Raw genomic sequence first — 7245 nt, 5'->3', positions numbered from 1 at the left:
TCTACACTTTAAGTGCTTTACTGTTTACTTTTATTTATTACCTTTATTACTAATATCATTTTACATTTTATGGAAGTGCAGATTTAGATTTTTTTTCACCATTTACACATTCTCCATCCTTTCCTTCTTGGACACATATCATGTATCTTAATAAGTTCTTTATAGATAATTTTTAATGGTATCTTCTATATTTCTAAGACAAACACTTCTGCAAGAAATAATGTTGCATGTGTGTTAGCTTACATAAGAGATCTAGCTTATGGAATGTATTTCTGGTATCTAACAGCCAGGTAAAATCAAGGGGCATGTACCATTTTTATATTCTCATTAATCCATGAGGCCAACCTTTCCACACAACCCTGAAAACTACATTTGTTGTAGACCTTTTCAACTAAGAATATATTTATATATATATGTGTGTATATATATATATATATTTTTATATATATAATACAAGAATATATTTTTTAATATAATTTTCAGTCTGTTTTTTTTTTGAAGGCTTTTTGTAGTTTTGATTTGAATTTCACTTTGTAGAAGTGAGATCATATATTCATATATGCTACAACTACTTTTCACCTAGTTTGGTAGTTGTGTTATGACATTGTCTATAGGATTTTTATTTTCCTTTGGGAATTCTCATTTTTCTTGTAGTTGAATTTCTCAATTTTGGGTTTTCAACTTTTGGTAATTGTTAAAATAATTTCCAAAACTTCATTTCTTATTATTCTCCATAACCGTTATCACTTTCTAATACATGATTAACATTACAATTATTTATTGTATGCATTCTACTTATCCCATAAAATCCTAAATGTCATGACCACAGAGATTTTATTGAACTGCTATATTTTTTGCACTTAGAATACTGCTTGGCATAGAGTGATCTATGAATATTTGTTGAATGAATGAATGTAGGTCATCTACTTTAGAATTTTGTAAAGGATAACTCAAATAATGGTGTACAGATTGTATTAGAGTTGGAAGGCCAATTGAGTACTATTGTCCTTTGTCCATTGAAAAATAACTGAGGAAAAAATTCTAATTAAAGATCAGTGATTAGGAGCTAAGTAGTAAGAGTATGTCATAGCCATGAACTGTGTGTCGTAGAAGAAAATAGTCCTTGTTTATTCTTTGAAAGATGATCAAATGGCTGATTTCTTTAAGTTATATAGCACACACACACACGCGGTTTTTTTTTCTATGCTTTCTAAAAAGTAGCTACTTAAATTACCTGTGGAAACCATATAAAGGTATTTTCTTTCAATGCCTCTACCCATACAATTTAACCCTATTTTAAATGTTGAAAACTATAACACTTCAAGGGCATTTTCGAGACTACTGAATTAAGAAGAAAACAGACCTCATTAAAAATTTCCAAAAGAGAATACAGATCAAAAAGGAACTGCCAAAGAATAAGTTGGCAAATTGGCAAATTGGCTTTCCCTGAAAGGTTAGAATTTAAAAGTATTTGGAAAGAAACAAACTAGGGTGTAGATGTGGGGAAAGGCTGGAAAGTGAAGCTAAAAGACCTAAAGATTGTGTTTGGTTTTGGGTGGGAAGGAGCTGTTAATGGTAATTTGGGGGTTTTTCTTTGCAATGTGGATTAGAAAAACACGGAAGAAAGATGGTGTCAAAAATGTGAAGGCAAGCTCCTTGTCATTATAGATATGGTGTTAAGAGATGATCAACTGGCAGACAAGTTTTGTTACCTTTAAGCAATTTGTGTTACTGAGATGGAAATTTAGAGAATGTGTTTGAATCTCTCATGGGTGAAGGACATGTGTAACCACACTGAGAGAGGGAATTGCCAAAGAAGTGACTGTAGCAAAATTAAGAGGTAAGATGCTATGAGTTGAATTGTGTCCCAGCAGAATTCAAGTATCAAAGTCTTACCCCCACCCCCCACAGCCCCTCACACCTCAGGGCATGACCTTATTTGGACACGGGGTCATTGCAGATACAGTTAAGATGAACTCCTACTGGAGAAAGGTGGGCCCCTCATCTAATGTGTCTGGTGTGCTTATAAAATATTTGGACACATGAATACACCTGCACCGAGGGAAGAGGATACAAATAGCTAGGGAAAAGATGGCATCTATAAGGCAAGGAGAGAGGCCGTGAAGAGGCCGCTCTGTCAGCCTTCGGAAGGAACAAATCCTGCTGATGCTGATTGTGGATTTCTAGCCTCCAAAGCTGAGAAAGCAAATTTCTTTTCCCCGAAGCCACTCAACTGGTGGTACTTTATTATGGCCTTTTAATTTACACAACAAAATTGTTACTGTAAAGTTTTAAAGAATGGAGTTTTCACTCAGGAATAAATATTACTTTATCTGGCGTAGGTTTCCAAAAACTATTCTGATTCTTAACAGAGGTCTATTTTTTCTGGGCTATTTTTTTTTTCTTTTTATGCAGACTGGCAGATTTCTTTTTTCCGAGGAATATTTAAGTAAAAGCCCTAATTTTAAAGCCACTTGAAAAGAGCGGTTTCTTTTTATCAGTTTCTAGTGATTCCTAACGATCATGGCAATTAGTGCACAGGCGAGGCAACAGGTTTATGACATGTAAGTTACAGAGTTTCCTTGACTTTGATATCTACAATTCTTTGACGTTAATGCTGTTTGAACTCTAAATAAAACAATTTCTCTCCAGTTTCTACAAGCTACAGAAGATTTGCGGAACAGGGCTCATTTTACTATTCCAAGGACATTTCAAATAGAATACAACTAACCCACCTGATGACCTTCAGAGAAGCAGGTTAATCGGTTTGATCTATTTCCTTTAATTCTTTTCTCTACTGAAGTATTACGTGTTTGTTTCTGAATTTGCAACCAAAGAAGTAGCAGAGTTCACTAATAGGATAAGCAAAAGGCTAAAGCACAGTGGGAATGCACTCGGTTGTCAAGGAATAGCACTCTTTTTCCCCCCTCTTTATTATACAGTGTCATTCTGGGCATTGTTACACTTGGGTTTATAACAAACTGGCTCAGTACTTTAAAAAACTGAATTTTCAAATAAATGACTGAAGTACTATTCCATATTAAATATCTCTAAGTCCTTCTGCATTTACATATTAAAAGATAGTTGTCCCAGCCTGCTTTGTCCTTGGCTCTGCTTTATGGAAAATAAGGTATGTGATGTATAAAACAGGTTTTAGCCAACATCGTTCTTACTGATCATTTTAAGATAAAATTTAGTGGTGAGGAATCTTAAAGTTATCTTCCATTTTAGTTGTAACTTTATACTTGGCCATAGGTATTGTTCACTTTATACCTATCTATTCACCTGTACAATTATATAGAAATAGATTTCTTAGCAGATATAATTTAAAGTATTTAATACTTTTATCTTAATGATTGAGCTAGAAAATTATACTAGAAACTGGGTTCTAACAGAATTAGTATTATCTAGATGAGAAAGTCACTACTATAATAGCTAATTTGTAAGTGTTTTACATGTGCCAAATAATTTAATTATGACTACAACTCTCTGACAAGAAATACTGTTAGTGGTGCACCTGGGTAGCTCAGTTGGCTAAGGGGCCGACTCTGGGTTTTCGCTTAGGTCATGATCTCAGGGTCCTGAGTTGGATTCCATACTCAGTGGAGAGTCCACTTGAGGATTCTCTCTCTCGCTCTGCCGCTCCCCCTGCTCCTGTGCTTTTGCTTGTTTTCTCTCTCTCTTTCTCTCGCTTTCTCACAAAACAAAACAAAACTTAAAAAATACTGTATTTACTTTTTCCAGATGTAGAAATTGAAGCATGGCCAGGTGAGTTGAGTGCTAATAATTAAAATAAAATGTGATATGTATAGGGGTAAGTAAGTAGTATTATTTATTTATGCTGGGGACAGAAATCAGTTTGGATTAAGAAGGTAGAAAATGAATTCATAGAGTTGGAAATGTTTGAGCTAAGTTTTGACATAAAAGGAATTTTGGAGGGGAGAAAAATTTGCCAGAGGGGGAAAAAAAATATAAGATGACCAAGAATAGCTCATCTGTTCTGTTCATGTCAGGACTTTTTCAGTGGAAAAGAGCAAAAATTTACTAAAGCTGGATCAAGAAATAAGGGAAAGCTTATTTTTAAAAGGCACAAAAATCTCAGTGAAATAATATCCAGAAAGTGTGATTAATCAAGGCAGTCTGTCCATATTTCCCTGTCTGCCTCTGTCTAAGTGTCCTCAATGACAAACTTCTGAGCCTGCATCACTTTCTGTTTCTGTCTTCTGACTGGCTTTCTACTCTGTTATTTTCTCTGTATACACATAGCTGATGGCTTTCTGGCCTCAATCTACATGACTTTGTAGCTGACTTCTCCATGGATTACTATATTTATTCCTCAATGTACAAATTGTAAGTTGTCAGAGAAATCTGATTGGCCTAGGCCATCTTTTCATGCCACAGTACACAAGTTACTCTAGTACATTCCACTATAACCAGAAACTGAGCTGGGTATGACCCATTCTACTGTCAAGTCTATAAACAAACATTCATTAACTAAGTCTACTGGGTACTACTATAGGATAGTAATTGGCTCAGTGTGGCAGGTATAAATGTTTTGGTATTTGGCAGTAAAGTAGGGTAATGAACGGCTTTCTTTTTCATGCTACTGACCTTGATCTTTGATCTGTAGCAGTGGAAAAGGTATAATTTAAGAACTGTAAGTTTCATAATTGTTCTAGTCCTTTAGAAATAACAATTCTGGATAGGTGAAGAATAAGCAAAAGTCAAGATAGATAACAGGGGACAATTGGGGTGATCCAGGCTAGAAAAATAACCCAAAATGACAGGCACCAATCCTTAACATTGATGACAATTTAAAATGTTCACAGGATGTCTTTCAATTCTGAAATGTTACAGAGGAGGGAGTGTTTGTTCTTTTACTATTTGGAAGAATGAGTTGAGGGGTGAAAACAAAAAAAAAAAAAAAAAAAGAGAGGAAACAAGGATGTAAACCAGAACCCAGAAATTGGTGAACAGAAAAACCAAGGGAAAAAAAGGATTATTACACGATTTTTGTATCAACTATATTATTTTTTCAAATAGGAGATAGAAGGTACTCCTATCTTTTTAAAAAATAATGGCATGTTTTAGCCTACAAGAAACAAAAGCATTTTCAGACAAGAACAGATGTAAGGAATTTAGAAGGAAGACAGAAGTATGAGTTGGTAGTCCTCTGTGCATGGGAAGATATCTATAGGGTGAAACTAAATTCAGGAATAAGCTAACACTGGAAAAACGGTTCTTAGCTGTTAAAATTATCCATGATGGAGGCATTAAAGAAAAAAATGTAACAGACTAACAGTAACAACAATAATAAAAGACAACCACCTATTAAGCACTACCATATATCACACTAAGTACTCTATTCAGGTTATTAAACCTAATCTTCACAACACTTCCAAGATGCATATACTATAATCACTTTATAGAGAAGAACATTAAGGCATCAAATAAGTTAATACTCAAGTTATCATTTCAGTAAGAGGAGTAGAAATCCTTAAACCTGTGGTCTTCATGTTGCATTATAATCCCTCCCTGGAGTACTGTTGAGAGTAGACAAGCACCATGAGAAAATGGGATCATGTAATACTTAAGTTTATAATACTTAAAGTGAGAGGCTGTTAGATATAGGCAGACATAGCTCCATAATTTAGGGACTAAGAAACCACATTCAAGATTGCATAGTTTTAGACTTCTGAAAACAATTTTTTTTTTTTTTGAGAATGAGGATTTCTAAAAATTGGAAATACTTCAGTTTCATTACAAATCACCAAATAAAGAAGTAAAATGTAAGATATCAACTAAAGAAATCGAATATGTGAGGATTTTAAAGGAGCACAGATTTTACAAGATTGCATCAATGTTGGAACAAATGTCTTAGATAGAATATAGATGTACAAGTGACATTTATAGTGTCAGGAATACTAAATGATAGATGGTGCCAAAAGCCTGTGAAAATGATTTTTAAAAAGGATTTGTGTGTTTAACTATGGGAAGACTTAAGACAGGCAGAGACCTCTGTCACTTTGAAGGTCTAATATTAACAAAATAATAAATGGAATAATACCATTAAACAGGAAGTTAATCTCTAAATGTGTTTAAGAGAAAATAGGCTTAAGAAAGAATGACACCCAGGGCATAAGGACCACATAGCTGTTTTAATGAGTTCAGGTTTTTATTCCAATTATTGGAGGAAGTTTAAGATGATAGGCTTGCACAACAACTAATTGTTAAGAACTATGGAGGAAGGGGCGCCTGGGTGGCACAGCGGTTAAGCGTCTGCCTTCGGCTCAGGGCGTGATCCCGGTGTTCTGGGATCGAGCCCCACATCAGGCTCTTCCACTATGAGCCTGCTTCTTCCTCTCCCACTCCCTCTGCTTGTGTTCCCTCTCTCGCTGGCTGCCTCTATCTCTGTCGAATAAATAAAATCTTAAAAAAAACAAAAAAACAAAAAACAAAACAAAAACAAAAAAAGAACTATGGAGGAAAGAAGAGTACTTTTTGTTGTTTTTCTTTTTCAGAAAGAAAGGAACATTCTATAAGCTATTAATGGTAAACCTAATTAAACTCTGAGGTTTTTCCAGCAGGTGGTTTATAAACATTTATAAAAGAAAACGATGCTTACAGGACTACCAACAAATTTCAACAGAAGTCACATTTATTAAAATTTTCAACATGCTTTAACAGGTTATGGCTGTTTCTTTCTACTACACTTTTTTTCCATTTCTTTTCTTATAAAAGAACCCTTATTTTCTTTTGTGGAACCATCCCCTCTACTCTTGGTTCTTGGTGTTGATCAGTCATGGGCGAGGTTTTGCCAAAGAATTCCATCTCTCAGGCAAGCCGATTGAATCAGCTAGACAACAGGCAAAGTCCTGGAATATTTCTGCAACCATTTGGAAGAAGGAAAGCCCCTTCCTCTGGCACTAAATTAGAGGACTATGAGTTTGTGTTTTTTTAGTGGCCATTTTGTATCATAAGGGAATCTTAACTGAGAATGTCACCAACAAAAGAGAATTTCTAGGCTAAGAGAGACAGAACTCTAGCAGCAAGGTTTGGTTATTTGGAATTTTCAGGTAAACGAAACACTGCTTTTTCTTATGCCACTTTGAGTTAGTTGGAACTTAAGAGTTTTAATTCTGAAATTGATCCCTGGAAGTAGAGTATTAAAATTGGGGCACTTAGACTGTGGGCTAAGTTTATTGTTGAAGAACACAGAACAAGGATTCTCCCAAACCTTAGTTG

The sequence above is a fragment of the Ursus maritimus genome, unplaced genomic scaffold (assembly GCF_017311325.1).
Source record: "Ursus maritimus isolate PB19 unplaced genomic scaffold, ASM1731132v1 scaffold_36, whole genome shotgun sequence".
NCBI lineage: Eukaryota > Metazoa > Chordata > Mammalia > Carnivora > Ursidae > Ursus > Ursus maritimus.
This window is presented reverse-complemented; position numbering follows the sequence as displayed.